Source organism: Neovison vison, chromosome 4 (assembly GCF_020171115.1).
Source record: "Neovison vison isolate M4711 chromosome 4, ASM_NN_V1, whole genome shotgun sequence".
In the NCBI taxonomy this organism is placed as follows: domain Eukaryota; kingdom Metazoa; phylum Chordata; class Mammalia; order Carnivora; family Mustelidae; genus Neogale; species Neogale vison.
In genome coordinates this window covers 174685396-174710808 of record NC_058094.1, presented here as the reverse complement: position 1 = coordinate 174710808, position 25413 = coordinate 174685396, and the positions used below count along the sequence as shown (strand labels likewise).

The following is a 25413-nucleotide window of genomic DNA, read 5'->3' as shown; positions in this document are numbered from 1 at the left end:
CAGAAAGCTTAAATCGAATAAACAACCACCCACCAAAAAAGGGCATATTTGAACAGATTTTTGTGGTGACATAATTTATAGTAGCAAAACATTTTAAGTCTAAATCTTTAACATCAGAGGAATGATTAAGTCAACTACTGATTATCGGAAAACCACTCATGGAAACCATTCATTAAAGAGTATAATACATGAAAAGGGCAATTTATTTTTTTTCTTTTTTTTTTAAAGATTTTATTTATTTATTTGACAGAGAGAAATCACAAGTAGATGGAGAGGCTGGTAGAGAGAGAGAGAGAGAGAGAGAGAGAGAGAGAAGCAGGCTCCCTGCTGAGCAGAGAGCCCGATGCGGGACTTGATCCCAGGAACCTGAGATCATGACCTGAGCCGAAGACAGCGGCTTAACTCACTGAGCCACCCAGGCACCTATGGGCATTTTAAATTGAAGCTGAATATGATGTGAAACCAAAAGGAAGCAAACTGCACAGGTTGGTATGGTGAGAAATATCTCCCTTCTGTTGGTAATATTATTTATTCTATAATTAAACATTTTTTTAAATGGTTAGATAAATTATTGGTAGATGTTCAAAACTAGAAGACACAAGGATCATATATAAGGCCAACGATAAAAACAAAATTAATTTCTCTGAAAGAAAATTACAGTTTCTGAAATGCAGTACATGCCCTGGCATTTAAATGGAGAAAAGGCTAAAAATAATGGGAAAATTACTACAGTAAGTAAATGAAAGACAAAATAAAAATGCCTATGGAAAGTATTCGTTCCATGGAGATCAAGGACTAAAGCTGAGTTTAAGCTAAAAAACTCTAGTTAATTGGTCCATTCAAAGAAGCTAGAAAACAGGAAAGAGAGTAAAAAGACAAAATAAAATTTCCCCGTGACTAATTTTTTTTCACTTTCCCCCACCAGTCAATCCCTCTTAACTCCTTTGCACCAACAGTAGCCCACTGGTGTCTAACGACAAAAAGCAGGGTTACAATCAGCTTTGTTTGTGTACATTCATCATTTGCAAACAAACTTTAATATTAGCTTTAAAAAGGAACACTGAAAAAGAAAAAAGGAGGGCGCCTGGGTGGCTCAGTGGGTTGGGCCGCTGCCTTCGGCTCAGGTCATGATCTCGGGGTCCTGGGATCGAGTCCCACATCGGGCTCTCTGCTCGGCAGGGAGCCTGCTTCCCTCTCTCTCTCTCTCTCTCTGCCTGCCTCTCTGTCTACTTGTGATCTCTGTCTGTCAAATAAACAAATAAAATCTTTTAAAAAAAAAGAAAAGAAAGAAGGAACATTGATGCAGAGCTCTGGAGAAAGGACAAGCTACACCTTAAATCTGTATAGCATCATTCACAACATACAGTGCTCCTTCTCATTTCAGTTTCATTAAATGGAATAAAAATGAGAAAATTTGTTATGCCACGGGTGTTCACACAACTCTACCAGGATCAGCCACTGTGTTGAGACACATCTGGTGTGCCAGAAACAAACTAGGAAGTGGTGTGTAGGAGGAAAGAAAATTAAAAGTTGTCAAACATATTTCTTTAGGCACTCAACATAATCTGTTATTCTAATTATTTTCCTGATATTGATGTAGCCAAGTTAATTATTATACAAACTAAAGTAAAACTTTTAGGTTCCCCCAAAACTCTTCCTTCACTACTTTTTACATGACATGTCCATATAACACATCATACACACAAACACATACACACTGTATTAGAAAATTTTTCTCCCTGGGGTATTTTATGCCCCCTGGGTATTAGATTATTCTGTATTCCTTGAAAATACCCAACAATTTAATGCTTATTTATTTGTTAATAAATGAAGGACTATTTCCTCAATATTTCCCTTCTAGTCTGAGCAACTATGACTACAAAACAATTTTAGTGCCAAAACCAGGGACAACAATGAAGACAACTATACACAGTCTGGCAGTGGGAAATAAATTGCCTGAAATGATCAGCTGATTTCACACAGACAACAAGAGTCCAGGTTTATTTATTAATATTAAATTATACAAAATTAAGGTTCATAGTCTTTTTTTTTTTTTTAAGATTTTATTTATTTATTTGACACAGAGAGATCACAAGTAGACAGAGAGGCAGGCAGAGAGAGAGAGGGAAGCAGGCCCCCCGCTGAGCAGAGAGCCCGATGCGGGACGCGATCCCAGGATCCTGAGATCATGACCTGAGCCGAAGGCAGCGGCTTAACCCACTGAGCCACCCAGGCACCCCAGGTTCATAGTCTTTTGATGCATAGTTCACCCTTAAAAATGCAAGCCAGGAATAAAACCTCACAGAAGATCTTTGTAGTCCAGTTTTCCTAAAAAACAGTGTTCTAAGAAAAACTCTTAAAAATAGAGGTAAACACTGATCCACTAGCCCAACTAGGAATGTGAAGACCATTCAACAGCTAAGATAATATAAAGCACATATGATGTTTCAGACACTGCTCTAAAGTGCCTTCCAGGTATTTATTTCACTTACTTCTCACCATACTTTTGAAGGCGATAGCATTAATTAGTATGCCCATTGTGCAGATGAACAAACTGCAGCAGAGACGTTGTGAAAGTCAGTTGGTGGAACTGAGTTTCAAGCCAGGTCCTTTGGTCTCCACTGTGAGTCTCCTCTGGCCCAATGCCTCCCATTGTGCACCATGACTATCTCTGTCCTACTCCCTGTGTCCCAACTTCTCAGTTCTCCCTGTAACAGAAACTTGCCAGGCCCACTGAGTGGGTGATTCACACAATGTCTGTTCGACCACTTCTTCAGAAACAATTAATTTTACAGGTGATGGTTTCAATGCCAAGAAGGCACTGAAACATCTTAAATCTTAACATCATAAAACTTAAAATCTGAAATCCACTCTGCCATTCAGTACCTTTTTATCTAAATGCCCTCCAACCCACTGAAAGGAAGCTAAAGCCAAGTGGGCATCATACTGGGGTGGAATCTGCAAGTGTCCAGAACATTACCATGTTCGATTACATTTAATTGACTTCTGAAAGGAGTCAGTGTCTACACACAGGTGCAACATGTTTTACAAGGCAAGAAATCCTAAAGGAAAAAATCCCTTAATAGGAAGGATACTGTTACAGGTTCTCTAGGCTGCAGCAGGTAACTATCTTAAACTGTTAATGTATAAGGTAAAGAAGAGATGATCACTTAATAAATATCTGGGGGGGAAAAAAAGTCATGAAATCTAGTAGCTACTTAACCTACATAAAACTAAAACCCAACTAAAAATGGCCAAGACAGTCTGTGACTTGAAATTTTACTCAATTCAGACCTGGAAGAAGACAAAAGCAAAACAAAGTAAGATCATTTGACTCTGCCTATAGATACATGGGAATGTATTTATTAAAATATAATGGTGCCTTCTATAATACCCACCACCTGGTACCCCACGGATTGCATGGAGCACTGGATGTGGTGCAAAAATAATGAATACTGTTATGCTGAAAATAAAAAATATATTTAAAAAATATATATATAATGGTGCATGCTGCAGAGCTTAAGCAAAGACAGCAGATCGACAGGTGAAAGTCTTCCCCCAGCTTTCTCTTAAAAATATCAGAAGAATACCCTGGTGATGACAGAGAAGAGTTCTTCATTTCCCGTTATTGAGAATATTCTGAGCATATGTTTAAAGCACTCTCACCAGCCCTGCTTAATTCCCATTTATTTTACTCAAATGAAAATGGTCATTTGCCTAGGCTGAATTCACTACCCTTGCTTTTTCAACTCTATTCAGGACAATAACAGGGAGCATGACTCATGATGCAGAAGGAAAAATGTAAACAACACTGGTATCAAAACGGGAGACAGGAATGGAAAGGCAAGAAAAAAAGAAGACAAGACAATGACACCAGAAAGTGACCTACTTGAAAAGAGGGGCTTCCTATGTATCAATGGAGGGCTGCTCTCATTGGCCAGAGTCCTCGGAAAGAACCCTGGTGGCAGGCCTTCGCTTCCAGTGCAGTCTCTCAGAGGTGCAGCCCCGGACGGCCCTTCCTGAGAGTGGTCCTGCATAGGGGTAGGACAGGGACCTGCGCTCCACACTTCTCCATCTGTGACTGGGTGTCTAAGTTCCGTACAGAGCTGTGGGAGGCTCGGGAAGCCAGCTGCAGCCTTGAGTCCAACATATGGTCCAAAGTCCAGCATTATTCGTAAGAAGGCAGTAATTTTGTCCCCTTTCTCTATCCTACGTTTATTTCTTGATGGTTCCAAATGCGAAGCAAATGGCAGAGTATATAACACTTTGAAATCCCAACCAAATGTAAAACAAAATTTTATTTTATTTTATTTTATTTATTTATTTGGCTGGTCTTCCAAATCCACAGGAAGTATGGACTTATTTTAAAAGCATTAAGGAAAACTACCTAAAGATACAAAATCTGAGACAGGAACAGGGGCAGATCGTAAGCATTACCTGGGGCAGAGAAATGGTTCCATAGACCAGCTCTGCTATAAAGTGGTCATAAGTTCCAGCCAAAGCTTCCTGTGCCAACTAAGTAACTGGGCCCAGCTCCCCGAGTGTAAAATGAGAGGACCGGACAAGGCCATCTTCAGGGCACCTACGGGCACCAACATTCTGTGATGTTACAACTAAAATTAACTAGCTTTGGCAGTACTTTCAACGTGAAAAATGAAAACCCACATCTGTCCCACATCCTAAGACTGAAGTCAACCCAGAGCCAGAGAAACCTCTCTTTCAGAAAGAAGAAAATGTTGATCTACAGTAACTTCAGAAACTGGTGAAGAAAGAAAATAATATACTAAGAAATTAAAACAGGACATTGACCTCTGTGAGAAGATCAGATACAAGAAGAGTAAGTACTGCACTAAGGGAAAAGTAGTCTTTTCTTGTATTATTTTTAAAGTAGGTATGTCCTTGGAAATATTATTCAAAATATTGAATCCTCAATTGCCTAATGGTATTAGTCCACTTCCAAAACCCAATAAAATCCCAAATTAGCTTGCAGATGAATGATGGCTTTAAGAGTTTATCCAGAATCCAGTGTGATCCTATAGATGGTATGGGCCAAACTCCTCAGAAAATGCCAAGAAACATTTGAGCCAGGCCAAAAAGTGCTGAAACGTTCCACTGACACAGAACCCACAAGTCAACATGAAGCTTTCACTGGAAGATACAGCCTTTGCATGCAGTTTTCCAGGGATCCAGCCAAAACTCAGAGATCACTGAAAAAAGCTCTCAAAACCAAAATGATTCCAAATAGAGGTTTACATGGCAGGGAAATTCTGAATGGAAATTTATCCTTCACAACCAATGGATTCAATAGCTGATCCCATTATATCAGAGGATTTTAATTCTTCCTGGAAATTCTCTACAAATTACAGGTAACCGCAGTCTGAGCAGAACTTCTGTGTATTTTTAAACAAGTCAATTGTTTCAATGAGATAAGTACATTATTTCCACCAGACAGATAATTGTTTTCTTGTTCAATTGCATTACATTTGTGTATCCAGGTATAAAATGTTACAAATGGAAAATTACTGAGAAGCAAAGCAGTCATTAGTGTGACCTATAAATGGAGCAGAGATGTCACAAAAGTTTTGCTAATGCTTTTTTATGTTCCCAAATATATATTTTTTACTTTTTAATCTCTTCTATACCTGACCACAGAGCAAACAGCAAGAGCAGATCTTCATGCCCATACACAACACAAACAGAACTAAGATGTCAGCTGACCAACAAGAATGACTAAGTGACTTGCATATAAATATACACAAAAGTAAAATAAATTCAAGGATAAATTACTCATCTTCATAAGAAATCTAGAAATTTGGGATCTCTGGGAAGTAAAAATAAATAATTTTCAAGTATCATACTGGAAATAGGCAATATTTCTAGATATTACTTTGTAGGTAGAGGAACTGTATCAGAAAATTACATATCTGTTTATTGTTGTTACATTGTCTATTTCCTGACAGAATTCGTATCTATTAACTGTCCTCAATTAAGAAAAGAAAAGCAAACAAAAAAGACATTAAATACCAAAAAGAATCAGCACTTTGTTAGTTAAAGGCAGGTTATTTTCAGATGGAATTTTTTTTCTTATTAATTATTTTTATTAACATATAATGTATTATTTGCCCCAGGCATATAGGTCTGTGAATCATCAGGCTTACACATTTCACAGCACTCACCATAGCACATACCCTCCCCAATGTCCATAACCCAACACCCTCTCCATACCTCCCTCCCCCAGCAACCCTCAGTTTGTTTTGTGAGATTATGGTTTGTCTCCAGATGGAATTTGCACAGAGATGATCACTGAGAAAGAATGACCACAGACAGCGTGGCCTTACATACCAGAAAGTATGAAGGTAGACAATTAGAATTATAAACCATATCTAACTCACTATGCTTATCCTGGGGGCCCAAGTTCCATTTAATAAAGAAAACGTCTTACTTATGTTAGTATTTTAATGCCTTTGGATTAAAGCTTATGGCACCTATTCCCCATCTGTTCAATAGTTTCTGTATCACATATATTATATCAACATACACGCTGTACATTTTTAAATAGAAAGATCATATTTTTTAACTTCTTAGAAATTCATTATATTTCAAACTGTACAGTCAAAAAATTGTTAAAGGATATAAACTACAATTTAAATATCACACATTGATCAAATACCCAAAACTGATTAAGAACAGGTATTATGAGATTTTATGAGATTATAGCACACATCTAGAAACACATGAGGAGGTGCAGTAGAATGCTGAGTAAGGCGTGGTAATCCTACAGGGTCGTTGTAACCAGTGATTCTTATCATTTAATAAGTTGATTCTATGAGAAGATTTTAAAAGTTAGAAGACTGTGTAATAGAATAAAAATGCCGTAAGAACTGAAATTTCTTTACAGCATAGGAGTTTAAGGAAAAATTCTGCTTGTGTGTTTTCATTTTCTGTTTTTTTTTATAGCTATGTTAATTTAAAGCTATATAAAATAGGATTAGGCCCTCTATAAAGAAATTTTTTTTTCTAAATATTTTATTTATTTATTTGACAGACAGAAATCACAAGTAGGCAGAGAGGCAGGCAGAGAGAGAGGAGGAAGCAGGCTCCCCGCCGAGCAGAGAGCCCGATGTGGGGCTGGATCCCAGGACCCTGAGATCACGACCCGAGCCGAAGGCAGAGGCTCAACCCACTGAGCCACCCAGGCACCCTCTATAAAGAAATTTTTAAACACACTCTTAATATTTAGGAGGAAATGTGTTAGTTCAAAGATGCTTTTAGACAAAGTTACATAAAAATTTTGATTTATTTAATATGTTACAATATTCTGATTAATATTAAATTAATAAAAACTTCCCCAAAAGTGATGAGAAAGATTTGCTCTAAAATTTATTTTATGAATTTACCCAAGGCCACTTCTGCAGCTTAGAACAACTTTTTGACATGTACATACTTTTCCCAGAATTTTTCAGCTGTAAAAAAAAAAAGTCCTAAAAGTCCTTAAACCAACCTTCTTTTTTTTGGAAAAAGAAATCAAAGTCCTAGGAATTAAAATGAGAAACTGGATTCTATATGTCTACTTAAATGCCAAGTCAAGATTAGAGCAAAGAAATCCTAATTTCTGTTTCATTTTTCATTTAAGGTGAAAAATAAAAGTGAAGTAATGGCCTAAGAGATCTCACAAATCCAAAGCACCACCTTTAGAACTGGGGAAACAGGAGTGGGGAAACCACTGCCTTCATGGAACTTACACTGTCACACAGGAGACTGACAAACCCATGTCAAGAGTGGACTCTGTCACCAACTAGGTTTTTGTGTACAGACTCTTCTATCTTCTCTAGGTTCCTACTTCCCACCTGACCCTCTGCTCCTCTCTCTCACTCCCCTGTGGGCTCTGCTCCGCCAGGTGACCTCTGTTCACGGACTTGTCCAGGATTCCAAGTTGCCACACTCCTCCCAACCCACCAAGCTACCTACCTTACTACAAGCACTTCAGATAATTTCACTGGAATCTCCCATACCACTTCAGAGTCAACAAAACCAAAACCGAACAGAGGCTCTCTCAGAATTGACTGCCTATTCCAACTTCCCCTGTTGCTACTAGTATGATCCTCCAGAATTCTCAGCCCCAAATCTTAACTCATCTTTAATTCCTCCCTCACCTGTAGCATCTGGATCCAGTCAGTCTCCCTAGCCTATGTGTATTAGTCAGAGTTCTCCAAGAAACAGAGACTTATTATAAGGAACCGGCTCATGCAATACGGAGGCTGGTAAGTCCGTCATCAGCAGAGCTGGTGCCTGAGCTTGAAGCTAAAAGTCAGCAGACTTCAGAAGAACCAGGATGAACAAAGGTTCTAGTTCAAAGGCTGCAGGCGGAATTCTCCCTTATTTGAGGGAGGTCAGCCCCGTGTTCTATTCAGGTCTTCAATGAATTAGATGAGGTCCACCCACATTGTGGAGGCTCAATCTGCTTCACTCGGTCTACAAATTTAAATGTTACTCTCAGAACAGAACAGAGTAACAGAAATGTTACCCTTACAGAAACACCCAGAGTAATGTTTGACCAACTATCTTGGCACCCAGTGGCCTAGCCAAATTGATGTCAGATTAACCATCACATCACGGTTTTACTTTTCAAAAGTCACACTCCTTTTTCTCAATTCGCAGTCTCATTCCCATCACCTCAGTTCAGGTCTTTATGACCTCCTACTGGTTTTCAGCACAAGGATGTAAACCAGCCCCCTCCTCATCCTTCAGTTCCCACATCACTAGATATGCTGTGGACATGTTTATTTTCAGAATTGTTTTTAACATAATATCATTCCTGTTCTATTACTTAATTCACAATGACATCTTACTCTAAATAGATCCAATTATTTTTCTTACAATATATTGTTCTATATAATCCAGCCCTACTTGCCCTCTCCTAATTTATCTATCACTCTCCTTCTATCACTCTCCTAATTTAGAACTTATATTGTAACTGGCCAAAAACTTAACTATCTTTTCCCACTTATCCAGACCCATCCCTTCCACAATGCATCCACCTTCTCTGGAAAGCACTGTGCACTCTTCTTTGCCTACCTCAATTCCATCCCTCTGCCAAGGATTGTCTCCAGCTACAATTCCTTTCTGAAGTTTTCCTAATTCCCCAAACTATATAAATCTTTTAGTTTTCTACTCCTCGTGTTCATTTTAGATAAACATAAGCATTGCTACTCTAAACTACTCTGTCTTGTTCACGAATTTCTATCTTTCTTTCTTTTTAGAAAGTGAGAGAGAGAGAAAGAGAAAGGGAGATAGCACGAATTTGGAGGGAGGGGCAGAGAGAGAATCCCAAGCAGGCTCCATCCCCAGCACAGAGTCTGACACCAGACTTGGTCTCACAACCCCGAGATCATGACCTGAACCAAAATCAAGAGTCAGACACTTAACTGACTAAGCCCCCCAGGTCCCCCTCACGAATTTATTTCCACTGCACATCCCTTTCTCCCTAGTCCCCATTCTCACCCGATCACCTCCAAATACACATCTGTTTATTTGGGGTTGAAAAATCTTGGAATCTGTTTTGTGCCAAGTACTGTGTAAGGCAGTAGACATACCAAGAGGTGTTGCACCCAGAAGCCTTACAGTCTAAGATGAGAGAGATAATTATTGTAATAATTAAGGAGCAACGTATTGCATACTAGAACAAAGGTAGATACAAAGCTCTAAGGGAAGACAGAGAATATAACAGAAGGAGAAAGTAAATTGGCTTAGTCAATGATGTGGTACAGGATAAATTCAATGGGAGTAAAGGAAAAGGCACTTCAAGTACTGAAAATAACCAGTGCAGAAGAATAAAAACAATGAAGAACACACACACACACACGTGCGCATATAGACATATAAATGTATACACATACATATATATGAATACATATAGAAAGAGACACACACATATATACATGTATATTCATAAAGGGTGAGATGAGACATTTACCATGATGGCAAACAAACTAGATATTCAGGATCATACCCCAGGCATAGAACTGCTGAAAAACAAGAGATTAAATACAGCAAAAGAATCACTAAATAATAGGAACAGAGCCCCAGAAACAAAAATATCTGTAATATTGAGAATGCTAAGTCCAGATCTTGAGTGGAGCAGAGGAGAAACAGGCATAGCTGGAGCATGGAGCCACACCACTCCGAACCAAGGCAGTTGGAAGTCCCTAAAATATAAGTAAAATTTTATTTGTCCCTTATCCACGATAATAAAGAACAAAAATTTTTCATAATTCATTTGACAGCAACTCGAAGTTCATCTGGCAACAAAAACTGGCCTCAACAAATAGGAAGCTATTTATTATCTTTATCTCATTTAGTATTATTATCCACGAATTTCACTGCAGAAATAAACATTAAATGATTTTATTATGAGGAACTGTCCCAAACCCATTAAAAGTGACATGACATAAGGAGAGCCTGGGTGGCACAGTCAGTTAAGCATCTGCTTGGGCTCAGGTCATGATCTCAGGGTCCTGGGATCAGCCCCACTTCAGTGGGGAGTCTGCTTTGCCCTCTCCCTCTGCCCTTCCCCCACTGCTCATGCACACTCTCTCTCTCTCATAAATAATAGAAATCTTTAAAAAAGTGATATGACATTAACACAGGAATTATGTTCCATATACCTTTTAAAAATCTGATAAATCCTCAGCTCCAAAACACACCTGACCCCTGGGGTTTTGGATAGGATTCTATGGACCTCAGATTTTGAGATTCCACAGAATGAGTCAGATAGACAAAGAGCTCTCTTGCCCCAAGAAAGGTTTTAGAGTTCATGGAAGATCTATTTAGAACTGCTTTTGTTAAATGGAGGATAAGTTCTCAGTGCCAAACACATTCTATCATTGACCACCTTTTGTGATCCATGACAAAATTTATTTTACTTATATAATATTAGTTAAAAACAGAAAATAAACTGCCAACCATGGACTCTTACATCAACATTTTTACTCCCCTTATAATGCCAAGAATGCCAAGGAAAAAAAATTGTAAAACAACATTCTCTTTGCCTCCTATAACCTTAATAGATAGTTTCCTGGAATTGTCTATTCAAACAGAAAATTAATTTCCATGCACAGCTGGAAATACCACATTGGCAAGCGAAGAAAACATCAAACACCAGTAGATTAAATAAAAAGTGTAAGAACTATAAAGACTCAACAAAACAGAATTTGCTCAGTAAGATGGTCCTATGAGGACAGCTTTTCACCATTTATTTAATGTATGAATACATCTCTTAAAGTGAAGTAGCAGTAATCAAGGAAGCTTTGGATCCAGAAAAACAATGAGAAGATTATATCACTCAACCAGTTTTCCTTTTGTTGTATGAAAGGAGAGAAGGTTACACTCCCTTTGCCAAGGTCCTTGGGCCTGTACGCCACAGGTACAGTAAGATACTGCACCAATTTTGTGGCTTCTCATCATGGCTAGGTTTTGTTTTTTTTCCCTACTTTGGGATGATAAAAAAGTTCTGGAGACACAGTTGGCAAATGGCTGTGCAATAATAATGTGAATGCACTTAATGACACTGAAGTGTACATTCTAGAAGGATGAACACAGTCAATTTAATGTTATATATATTTTACTGTGATAAAATACAAGTTCAATAATATACAAAAAGCTCTTGAAATCAATAAAAAATAAAGTCTAAAGGAAACATATGCAATGGGCACAAACGAATTCAAAACAGAGGAAGAAAATCCAAAAAATACATGGAAAAATGTTCAAAGCTACTAAGAAGAATGCAAGTAAAAATGATGACATATGATCACATGTCATCTTTCAAATTAATTAATGAAGATTAAAAAGATTTGAGACTCAAAAAAAAGAAAAAATGCAGCTTTTCTAGACCTACCAACAAAATGGGGCCCTGTTTCCATGTTGCCCTCCACTGGCTTCCCTCCTGGGTATCCCTCTTCGTACTGATGGCCATCAGGACAGCAGGCTCATGGTGCCCTCTGGGGACCACTCCCTGATACCCCACCTGCATTGGGCAATGACTGGTATGACCAATACCCAATTAATAACCAAATTAAACAAAATAATACCCTTTGTACAAACCCTTCAAAAACATGAGACAGAGAGGCAAAAAACCAGAACATCACCTGCAGGAACTATAACAAGCAAGAGGCAGTACCGGTGTGGGAATGACAAAACCACACATAGCATCCAGACCGTCTGCCCCCTGGGCTCTGCTGCCTTGATTCTCAAGACATCGGAAGAAAAAGTAAAATCCCCCAGCATGGATGCTTTATAAAGAACAACAGAGAGAAATTTCAGTAAAAATCAATGTGTTATGAAAGCAAGAGAGAGAAAAACCTTCCACATGGACTTGATCCCTGCAGGATGTCAAAACATGCGAAAGGCTGGGCTCAGGAACATTTGTAGACCAAGCATAATGGGATTCCAAAGTGGCACACTGCATCCCAAGACATGGAGCTGCATCTCTGGGATCTTTGACCAACAACCCCAAACCACCATGTCTTTCAGTACAACTGCTAGGATATCCCACAAGCAAAGTGAGGGATCACTTTAATTAGCTACATATAGGAGGAAGTACTTAGATGGCAAACTACATGGTATAAAACAGCTCAGTAAATACTTGTTGAACTAACACACGTGGTAGAAGCTAATAAATAAGACCTGTATCTAACTGATGACATTTATTAGATTATTATTCCAACTTTGCATGGGGCGTAACTTGTAGAGAATACAGGAGCAAAACAGGAAAACTTCTACTCATGTCCAGTTGGCATCCCCAATAGCAACCAACCGCCAGCATTGTGCTTATAGGCTCCTTGGAGATTCATTTCCCCAGAATCAGCATCTCTGACTCATTTTCTAGTGACCAAAATACAGAAATTTTTAAGTACAGGAGTGAAACATAAATGATGCAAAGGTGATCAAAACAAAGATGTTAACAGAAGACAGACCTGATAATACATAAGCCACCTCAGAGAGACCCACTCAAGTAAACCAGAAGCCAGCCTCTTCTAATATCCTATCTAAAAAATGAGAGGATTCCATCAGCAGCTTCCAATCTCCCTCAGCTTCTACTCACATCAAAAACGTATTTCATATTAAATGAAGTATATTTATACATATATAGAAACATACTTATCTATACAAAATGCAAACATCATTTTCCCAAGTTAATACTGAATCTTACAACACATGTGCACCCTGGTATCTTGTAATATGGTCTGTTCTATTCCGTTGATTAAACTCAACCTATGAAATTGATTCCATCACCCAATAAGAGTTCATGACATGCAGAAAACATAGGACTAGATGATTTCTTTCCAGCTCATTAAAAGAAAAATCATGATTTTACTTAGATGCAATCTAAAAATATCTACCACTCCTAAATACTAGTTCCTCAATGATCTTTCTAAAGCTAATTCCTGAATGAAATGATATAACCCCTGCAACATTTTTGCCTCCTTTTCCTCTTCACCATAAATACCCATGACCCTTTCCACTCAAAAGTCTTTAAGTGATTTTTCCGGGGTGTACAACCACTGCCACACCTCATGGCAGAGGTGACTGCAAGGGATTTTGCCCCCAAAAAAAGTTAGACATTTACCAAAGGAACTTTCTTAGCTCATAATAAAATATATTTGAATCTTTGTAAACCACCAGACAGTCACTAAGCAAAAGTCAAAATGGAACTCAGGCGGCAGCAGCAAACCACATAAATCTTGATTTTAATTAAATGAAAGATATTTCATAATAGCTGCATTCTCCCTTCAAAACTACAGAATTTGTTCCCCGAGATAAAATTATTCTAACTTTCTAGAATAGCATCTTTGTCACTTTTGTAGATTTTCTTAATTGGATGCCTTCTGTTGTAAGACCCCTCCCCTTCATCCCACCTCATTTTCACCATTTTTAGTAATGACCCAAACTTGCGGGTGTGCAGGGATCTCTGGTGAAAAATGAGCTGGCTTTGAGTCAAACAATACCTTCCAATCACAACTGGGCTTTTTTTTTCCTGTATAGAGCTAGGGAAAGGTTGTGTTTACTTCTTCCCATTATAGCTGAAAACCATCTAAAACATTGTCTCCTCAAAGGCATTACAATCTAGACATGGAATGCTAACAGCATCATTTGCGCTTGTCATTGACTTCAAAATGCTTTATTCTGTAAACCTTGTCTTGGTTTCTAAGTCCACAGAGTAAAGAAGAAATTCCAAATGTATTTAGTAGTATTTGGATATTTTATTCATTACAGTTTATAAAATAAAATGGAAAACCTCAAAGCTTTAAATTTAAAAAGCACTTTGATTCATAAATATAAAAGAAATATTAATGTCAAAAAATTAGGTCCATTGTAATCCTGTAATCAAAGCAATCTGTGTCTTTTCCAAACTTGGCAAGCCACAATTTTATTTTTAATTTTTGAACTACTAATTCTAGAGGAAAAACAAACACCATTAACTTCCTCTTCAGTCACTAGCTGTCCGTGCCATGTGTTTTTATCGCTTCCTGCCACAAGGAAATACGTTTGAAACAAAGAATGATATTCAAAAGAGAGTTCTTAGGGTGATTCCAAAGTCATTCTTTCAGGAATTGAGAAACAGTGTAAACATATTTAAATAATAGTGCAGAGTGATAAAACTATTCGGAAAACCTTCACATTTCTTTTATTATGTGCTAATCCTCAAAACAAGTCTGCCAAGGTTATTTGAGAATAAACTGAATCGTCAAGTTAAACAACTTTCCTTCACCAACATAGCTAATAAATGGCAGAGCTAGAATCTAAATCCACTGTTTCATACCCAACCTCATGGCAGAAATTATATCCTACTGCTTTCCTGATGAATCTTTTGATCAAATTGTAGGTTTTTATTTTAGGTCTTTTTAGCCTATTGGTCTAAACTATCGCGGGTTTTTGCGTTTGAACAGGAAGGAGAGCCTTCACTGAGGCTATAGATGATGATAAGAATGTGAAGATGGATTCTACTTCCTCGGTTGTGTTCTACACTTATTTATTGAGTTCCATGTTCTAGGCAGTACACTAAACACTGGGGATCCTAAACAAGAATGTTAATTATAGCTCTTACTCTAAGTGGTTTGTAAGAAATTTAGAAAGGAAACTGTTTTAATCTGTTCAGGTTGCTATGACAAATTATTGGGTCATTCGTGTGTGTGTGTGTGTGTGTGTGTGTGTGTGTATTTTCCCCCCCTCCTCATTGTTCTAGAGGCTGGGAAGTCCAAGATCAAGGTGCTGGCAGATTTGGTATCTAATAAGAGTCTTCTTCCTCATTTGTACATGACCATCTTCTTGCTACATGCTTACATGACCATTCTTGGTACATGTTCATGGAAGGCCTTCCTACAAGGGTGCTAATTCCATCATGAGGGTCCTACTCTCATGACCTAACCTAAACTTAATTATGTCCCAAAGGGCACCATCTACATACCAATACATTGAGAGCTAGAGCTTCAACATACAAATTTTGGGGGACATGAACATTCAGCCCATAACAGGAACCCAACATGTAAAACAAATCATCATGATCAGTTTGATATATGTAATTCCAAAAACACAATCACTTAATTACATTCAATAAATATTTATTGATGGTGAAAGGGAAGTACATGTTTGACAGTGAATGAAATCCATGAGATAAATCACCTTCATGTCTCACAAATGAGAAAACTATGGTTCAGTAATGATAATTTGTCCAAAATCAAAAAGTGAGCAAGTGAGGGAGACTGGATTTAAACATGAATCTACCCAGCTTCAAAGCTCAGTCTCTTTCTGCTCCAACAGGAGAGCTGTAACCAAGGGCAACCACAGCCTTCCTCACTGCCTCTTCTAGGATGTGTATAGTATGGCTCTCCCTACCAAGAAAGAGAATAGCTCCAAGAGCCAGGTAAAAACACACACAGCATGTATAAACCCTCTGAAGAAAAGATGAATAAGGCCTGAATGATGATACAATAAAAGCAGGTCAGGGAACTAATTAAGGGCACATATCCTAAAGTAGCTTGTCGCACCTGTAAAAGAGAACATTCTACCTAGTAAATGGTAGAGCCACTGGTTTCATGGCAGACATGGTACCCACAATAATTCTTTAAAAATATTTCATAAGCTAAGTAACAAGAGAATAAAGATACATACATATTTGAAAGTTTAAATTAATATTAAAAGTTATTTTAATGGTGAAGCAGACCAATCTGGGATGGAGACACAGATCTTATTTACCTTTCTTCAGCTCTGGAAAAAATCACTATGACTCAGTGAACATTAAGGCTGTAGCAAAATTTTAAGGGTATACATCTTTTCTGGAACTTTACATGGTGGGTACTTAATAAATATGCTGTGAATGAATGGATGCAGGCATGAAAGAATGTAGCAGGATTCAGATTAATTGGTCACATTCAGAATGTGTAATTCCATATCCCATTTTACTTGGGGATTTTGAAATTATTTCCTCACCTTCCAATTACATGTCTACCCATATTTACTTTCAAGCTTAATGTGTATAAGAGCCAAAGGAGCTAGACTTTTTAGTTTTCCGAAACCAAGTAACTACTTGCTAATATTTCACTTGCAATTTTTGAAATTTGGGATTCATAAAAAGAGAATAAAGAAATCTATACCTATGCAGTGTAATAATGCAGAAAATCTTAAAAACAGGTAATTTGGCCTATTTGTGGTACAGAATAGGAAGGATAAAGAAAAAAGAAAAGCAGTGATCTTTATTTCAATGTACTATTTAACAGCCATTTCAATGATAATGTAGAGGTTTTACAGAACAATATCTCTACTCCATCTTATGTTCTGGTCATCGGTTTCCTCTTATTTCATAATCTTATTATTAATGTCATTTATCTTGTAATACTGGGAATCTTTTTATAAACCAGATTATATCACTTTTTGTCAAGACAAGCAATATGTGTGTATATATGAGCCTATACACATACACACATGTATATTCATATACATTTATATAAATGCCTATAATCATTTATACATATATGTAACTATATACAATTATATATGTATATGTCTCTCTCCTGGGTGTGTTTTCTCTCTCCCTCCCTCTCTCTTCCATATATACATACACACACATACAAGTGCACACGCACACACACAAACACACACATAACTTTATATAGAGAAATTTATATAGAGAAATTAGAAATTTATATATATATACTATATAGTATCATCTATAAATTAGAAGTTATAGATAATAAAATTATATACATAAATTTTATATATAATTTGAAAATGAGATCATCCATATATTAACTAAACATTTATTTACAAGTTAATCTCCTTTATATATTCTATACTTGCTCACATAAAAATATGTCAAGCTCACACAAATATGAGAAAATCCCCTCTCCCAAGAATTCACTTTAATTAATTTGTGTCTGGGTTTTTTGGCACTTGGTTTGCACCAAGTAATATGTGTAAAAGGATGGCCAGGAGAACCCGGTGGAACTAAGTGTCATAATGTCAGACAGTACTGGCTGTTTTCCTAAACAGTCAGTGGTAACAAGAGTCCCAAGGTAGTCACAACTACACACCTGTGCTCTGAGACTATCAGAGGACAAGTTTTACCATGCCCCATCAGGCCTCATAGACCCCCTAAGGCTTCTGCTAGGTGGGTTCAAGTGGGGCCTGAGAACTTGTATATTAATAAGCCCCCTGGTGACTCTTAATCAGACAAGCCTGAAAAACACGGCTATCACACGGGGGAAGGGGTACATTGAGAGAAAAGGCCAGAAATGTGGTTTGCCCTAGACTATGGACTCTGGAAATGCTTTATGAGTACAACCATTTTTTACAGACCATGGCGAGCCATGGAGATTTTTGATGAAGGAAATAATTAGATTTGTGCTTTAGCAGCAGTAACTTTACTAGGCAGCATTGCACAATTAGGCTGAATGAAGGAGAGATTAAAAATAGACCAGCTGGAAGCCTATGACAATACTTGTAGCCAGAAGCAATGAATGCTAAAGGTTGGCAACAAAAACGGAAAATAGTGTCAATCAAAATCCAAGCCAACTTGATGTGGATCAGAACAAAGAAAGAGTTTCAAAAAAGGCACCATTGTTTTAAGCACAGGTGGCTAAGGAGATACCTATGATGTTCATAGAAAAAAAGAAGGTCAAAAGGATTTAGACTAGCTGCAGTATTTGAATTCATAAATGTGTGATTAAAAGAAAGACCATTTGCAAGGGCAGGAAATAGGGTTTCAACCTCAGTTCTACCATCTCCTTGCTAGGAGGTACTAGACACATCTTTTAAGCTCTCTAAACCTAGTAAACTCATTCATAAATAACACTAGTAAAACATATTCTGTAGGACCGCAGTGGAAAGTAAATGAAACTATACATAACACTTGATCCTTAGGTTTGTGCTTAACAGACAATTTCAGTTTTTGCCTGTTTTTACTTTCACTGACATTTTCTTTCAATGACTTAAAACCATTCCAGATACACAGTAGGCACTCAATATACACTTGTTGAATGAATGAATTACTACTGCTATTACAATTCTATTGAAGACTGGAAAACGATCATGGGATTTGGCCATTAGATGGTAATTGGTGCACTCAGAGACTGCTTAAATGCCTAGGGGTTTTGAACACTCGAATGAAATAAAAGTCCAAGTGTTTGCTCTGGTGAGGACATTTGAAATCAAGTGGTACTGGAGAACAAAAGTTTCTTCGAATTTCATTCATTTGGTTTTTCTTTATTCTGCATGTTAAATCAATAAAAGCTTCCAGTTAGAAAAGTCTGCTTTATCATCCTTAACAGTTTTAAGAACACCTTATCCTTTATTTAGAATTTACAGTATATGATCTCATTTAATCTTCAGCCCCTTGAGTTAAAGAATTCGGTTACTACTTGTCTTCATTTCTATTTTAAAGAAGAGAAAACTGAGAATCAGGGAAGATGAGTGACTATTAGGGCCTGAGTGCAGGAGTGTCAGAAGCAGGAATTACACTGAGGTCTTTGGATCACAGGTTTGCTGAGCCCATTCGTGTTATTTCAGATGTGCTCTCTTCCATGCTTCCTCCCACACTGTTTTCCCTCCTACAGTCTGGAAGTAAAGCACGGGGAAGAGTGTTGCGAGCCTGAGGAAGTTGTGAGAACACTGCTCCTTTCTCAAAACCCAGCCAGCGCCAAAGAGCACCCATCCTCCTGTGAGGCCACTGCCTGTCAAGATTGCTACGATGGCAGTGTACCTGTTCCTTGTTGGCTTCAACAGAAAAAAAATCTGTTGCTCTCTTGGGAAATTTCAGGACTGACTCTTCGGAAAGTTGCCCTGTAAAAATGACACATCTTTAAGTCTGATCTTAACCAGGTGGTTAAACAGAAAAATTTATTTTCACATTGGGTTATTACTACTTTGTACCACTGCCCATAATGTTGACTGCTTGAATTCATATCCTGGTCCCATCCCTAAGTAGATGCACAATCTTGGACTTCTATCTTATCTATGTCTCTGAGAGTGGTTTCTCATCTTTAAAACATGGATATTCTGGAAAACAGCCCTCACTCCATAGGGCTTTCATTATATAACCATATATAAAGCTTTGGCACACTTAGAATTTGAACTATAATGAACACTCAACACATGGTCTTTTTTTTTTTTTTTTAAGATTTTATTTATTTATTTCACAGAGAGACACAGCAAGAGAGGGAACACAAGCAGAAGTGGGAGAGGGAGAAGCAGGTTTCCTGCTGAGCAGGAAGCCCAATGCGGGGCTCAGTCCCAGGGGCCTGGGATCATGACCTGAGCCGAAGGCAGATGCTTAACAACTCAGCCACCCAGGTGCCCTTACATGGTCATTTTTACTCACCAAGGTGTGGTATCTTAGTCTTACAGGGAAAGCTATTCAGTCCCAGAATGAACAAGATATTTTGCATAAAGTAACCAAACATGACGTCGTAACAGTAACCTTCTTTATGGAGAAAAAAGTATACAAGATAATCAATGAATTTTTCATTGACTGAAACTGCCACATTCATTCCACCAACTTTGAATTATTAATTTGTAAATTAACGCAGATTTTCAGTTCATAAATTGGAATGATGGAGAGAATAGCTAGACCCACAGTTGAGATTCAAAAATCTTAAACATAAAAAACAGTGAGTTTAGAAACACAGAAAAAGGGTTTTTTAAGCATATGAATATATATTCTCATGTATCCTTATAACAATTAATATCTAAATGAATTTAATTTGCATCCCTTCAAAATAGAAGCAGAGTTCAGTTTTCATAACTAGTAAGACATTATTTCCTTTCTTAGGAGGTATATAGCATCTCCTAATTATAATCACAGGAGGTTTAAATGAATACCCACACCCAGGGCTAACAAGAAGACCAATTAAATCAAAATTGTTGAGGCTGAGGGTCCCAGTTCAGATTTTGTTTTTGTTTTTTTTTTTAAGCTCTACAATGACTTTAAGGCATAGCCCAAACCGAGGATCATTGGCTTGCCCAATATCTTTCAAACAGAATGATGGACTTTTTTGCCTTGTTGATTGCTGTCTGTAGATAAGTTGTTTTACTTCAAACCATAATACTGCTTATTCTGAAAGATAATCTAGACTTTTAATCCAAGTTAGATTTCCCTTTATTCTAATCAAAAGTCCCATTCCATTAACTTTCCTAATAACGTTAGGTGGGAGGAGTTACATAAGACCACATTATACCCAGCACTCAATTACAGCACTAGAAAAAAACAAGACAGGCAGGTTACAGATTAGGGTTCTGAGGGCTCTGTAGTATTTCTTTAAAGAGTTTATGTATGGTGCTAATTTGGTAGTAGCTGGAGTTATAAATCAATGAGAATAATGTGATTCTAAGAAAACCAGCACAAGAACTACAGCCTTGTAACATTAAAATATTTGACACAACCACACGGCTATTCTGAAATCCTTTGCATTCCATACCAGAAACCCCTCTAACGAATAATGCTGGATCCAGATTGTAGACCAGTGGGGGTTAAAGGAACCAGAGAAGCACAAGAAGCCTGATCTGGTTATACTGGCAGGGAACAAGAAAGAATATAACTTACATATTTTGACAGCAATAATTTTATTTTTTTCCTGTGTTGTTTCATAGTGCTTTCTTATGCATGCTGTATAAGAATATGGAAGGAAATGAAATTCCAGGCACTCTGAGGGAAGCAGGAGGAAAAAGACATCCAACAGCCAAGACACATCACCATTTATGTGTTATTTATCCTTTCAATAACTTCGTTTACCAATGGTTTAAAATGACAGAAATACTGGACTACTCTACATATCTTCTTACACTGGCTTAACGTTCTCCACAGAGCAGCCCTCTTCCACTCCTAACATGGAGTAAGGTGCAAAAATGGAATCCAACAAAGAGCCCAAGGATCTGAAACTAAATCAGCTCACAAGAGGAAAGAGAAGAAAGATTTGTTAGATTTGTCTCTTTTGAGTCATTCAAGTTATTAAGTAGAACCTTAGGCACAAGTGGAAAAATTTAGAATGGAGAAATGAGTTCATTTGCTTCCTTAAATATCTGACGATTTTTGTTTTGTTTTGTTTTGCTTTTTTAATGAATTCTGTGTTAAGTGACCAGCAGCCTTAAAGAAGGATAAGATAATGTCCCTGAAAGTTTCAACGTGGCTTAGTCCTTGGCCCTTTCCTCCTCTTCTTTTTTTTGTCTTTTAATTAATAAGGTCATGCTTGCTAATTTTAAGCTACCCATTTTTTTTTAAGATTTTATTTATTTATTTGACAGACAGAAATAACAAGTAGGCAGAGAGGCAGGCAGAGAGAGAGGGAGAAGCAGGATCCCTGCTGAGGAGAGACCAACACGGGCCTCAATCCCAGGACACTGGGATCATGACCTGAGTCGAAGGCAGAGGCTTTAACCCACTAACCCACCCAGGTGCCCCTTCCCATGTTTTTCTTCTCTTTCTTTCTTTCTTTCTTTGAGAGAGAATGAGAGAGAGTGAGAGAGAGAGAACATGAGAGGGGAGAAGGTCAGAGGGAGAAGCAGACTCCCCATGATGCTGGGAGCCCGATGTGGGACTTGATCCTGGGAGTCTGGGATCATGACCTGAGCTGAAAGCAGTGGCTTAACCAATTGAGCCACACACAGGCGCTCCCCTCCACATGTTTTTCAACTGTGACCTTTCTTTAGATGATTCTTACATTCCTCTCCTCAGGACCAAGTTCTCTTCATCAGCTCTACATCTCAAGCTAACCTCCTGATGACCAGCAGAATGGTGGTTAAGAATACACACTGTAGGAATGCTCAGGTGACTTGTCAGTTAAGTGTCTGCCTTTGGATAGGGTCATGATCTGGGGGTCCTGAGATTGGGCTGGTTACCTGCTCAACGAGGAGTCTACTTCTCCCTCTGCCCCTCCTCCTACTCATGCTTGCAAGCTCTCTCTCTCAAATAAATACGTAAAATCTTAAAAAAGAAAAAAAAAAAGAATACACACTCTAGAATTAGGATGCGTAGTTCTGAGTCTCTGAGTCCTAGATTTGTTCCACTCGATTTACTGTGAAACCTTGATAGAGCAAGATTCTTAACCTCTCAAGGTCTCAACATCCTTCTGTGTAAGGTAGGGATAAGAAAAGTATCTACATGTCAAGAGTTATGAAAAGAGTTCCATGAAATAAAGAAAATAATGAAGCCCCTTGCTTGTAGGTAAAATTCAGCAAAAGCTGACTATCTTTTCTATCAATATCACTTACTCGCACTATTCTATGATCATTCTTGAACTTCATAGTTATTTTTGCTTTTGTCTTTCAGTCAATCAATCACCATATCCTAGCTATTCTTCTTTTGAAACACTTAAAATAAAACCTTCCCTTCCATTTCTATTTTTCTCACTGAAGCCTGCTTCTAATATTTACAGGATATAGATTAAAACTGTAGATAGAGGTCCAGCTATCATGTTTCTGAACTTTTAAAAAGTGTACATCAACCTATCAGCTGTTAAATAAAATTTGGTATACCCTACTACCTTTGCTTAAAGACAAGGTTTAAATTTAGATTTTCCAGATGCTTCTGGATTCCAGGCCAGAAAGTCTGAGCAGAAGGAAATTTTGTGCCTAAATGTGGACCCTTGGCTTTAGCCTCCAGCCATGACCACCCATCTTCCCTAATCTTGCCCACGTCATCTTTTGAAATCTTATCTATCTATGAGGGACATTTCAAATACTTCCTACATCCAAATTTCCCTTGAGCCAGATATGAACTCACTCTCCTATGAGTACCCAAATTATTTTGTTTCTATATATCTTAATGGAACTTAAAACATTCTGTCTTACATTTTTAACAGTACCTGTGCCTTTGTTTTCCTAGTTATGGGTCACTTCTTGACCAGAGAGTCCCTGTGCTCAATGCTAGCAGCATGTAAGAATTTCTCCATTGAGCCTTTAAAAAAAAAAGACCTCTGGGCTCTACCCAAAATCAAACATGAGATGCTGTGGGGAGTAGGCAGGGATATTTTTCCAAAGCTCTATTGTTGATGTTGACATGCAGCGAATGTTGATAAGAATTGTATAAGATTATAAATTCCTTGGAGGGCAAGGTCTATGCTTTATTTTGTACTCAACAAATTCTTTGGAATTGAATTTAATTTTTCCCTCCTACAAAACACTTTCTGGTCCACAGGCTGCACATACCTTCTATAGCTACTGAAATAATTTATGAGCACTGAGGCGTGATGGTGACTTGTGTTCCAGAATTATGTAAAAGGAGACATACAAAAGAATTAATTTTATAGCCTGTATCAAACTATCTCTTTTACCTGTATCTTTGTGTTTACTCTGTATGGTACATCTTACTGACAAAATAATGAACTTATTAAAAGTATGGTCTGTGTTATTCTTAATACCTAGCACAGTGTTTGGCATATACCTGGCATGAAATAAGTCTGGTGACTGGGTGAGTGAATGAGCAAATGCATGAACAGAAATTACAAACCAGCAAGACTTGATAAATTATTTCAGTCAGGTGTGGGGAGGGTGACTAACGACCCCTCAAAAGATATCCATATTCTCATCCCTGGAATCTGTGATTGTTATCTCATTGGTCGAAAAAGGGGGGGGGGCTTTGCAGATGTGATTAAAGACCTTGAGATGGACAGATCATCCTGGATTACCCATGTGGGTCCTAAATGCAATCACATGTATCCTTCTAAGAGGGAGGCACAGGGATATTAGACACAGAGGAGAAGGCAATGTGACCATAAAAGCAGATATTAAAGTGATGCTGCCACAAAGTAACACAAAAAAAAAGCTAGAAGAGGGGAAAAAAAAAAAAAACAGATTCAGAGGGGGAGGGGGGACCCACAAGAAGACTGGCATGGCGAATGGTGTAAAAATGCATCAAAAGGTTAAGCAAGGCAACACAGTCCTTTACTACTGGAGATGGGACAGAGTAGGAAGGTGGCATAGACGGAACAAGTGGGGTGGCATAATTCCATTTGCTCAAAAGTGAACAAGCTTGAGACAGACACATTAGAAATTGTGATAAAACGAGTAATGATGCGTCTTCTCACCAGTGTGGAAAGACCTACAGACATCAGTGTTCATGGTGACATTCACAAAAGCATAGTTATAGGTCACAGCTGAGAAAAAAGCACAAATTTGTATATAATAATTCTAAATGAACACTATCTGTTTTAGTATCTCTTTTATAATTACATCTTTTATGTATTGATATAACAAACGCATGACATATTTTCCAAATAAAGAAACTGGGACGAAGAAAGATTTAGTGAACAGCAGACAGATAACAGGTAACACTTGTTTCCAGAGCTGAGCTTCTGTTGAAGTCCTTGGGCTTTTACCAGTAACTTCAAATATGCATTTGTGTAATTTCTCAGTAACAGATAAGATAACCAAGAATTCAATGCAAAAGATATGGATTGACTTAGAACTGATGAGTGTGAATACTTTTTTTTTTTTTAATGGAGTGAGGGTAGAGGTAGAGAATGATAAAGAATATAAGGAAAGCAGAAGCCAAAAGACCAAACCTCTTCACCTTAAATATTGGTTAAGAACCTTTAACCACAGCAGGATGTAAACATTTCCATAATGATCCTAGAGTTATAACAAGCAAAATAAACAATCCAACCTTAACATGTCCCAATTCCCCAAGGACCCCAGGTTCAACTTGTAGTTTAAGAATTAGTCACTCATTTAGACTGAAGCAAACCCCTGTGGATTCAGGGAGTTTGCGATCAACTAATGGGTTATGGCGTTATTGTCAGTGGATGTTACCCCACAGGACGCTGGACCATTGCATCACTCAGGGTAAAGACATACTTCTTTTGTGTGTGACAAACAAGAACCTACCCAAAGAGGTTCCACAGGGAACTGTGAGGGAAAGATATGCCATGC

At 37.8% G+C, this 25413-nt stretch overlaps 1 protein-coding gene and 1 non-coding gene across 2 annotated transcripts in view; one reads left to right on the top strand and one right to left on the bottom strand.

Moving 5' to 3' along the window:
* HDAC9 (histone deacetylase 9) overlaps positions 1-25413 on the bottom strand; it is an 872408-nt gene that overhangs the window by 835217 nt on the left and 11778 nt on the right. The gene's annotated exons all lie outside the window — the stretch shown is intronic.
* On the top strand, positions 11358-11477 carry LOC122905801. Its single transcript, XR_006384474.1, has one exon. It is a non-coding gene; the product is annotated as a U6atac minor spliceosomal RNA (small nuclear RNA).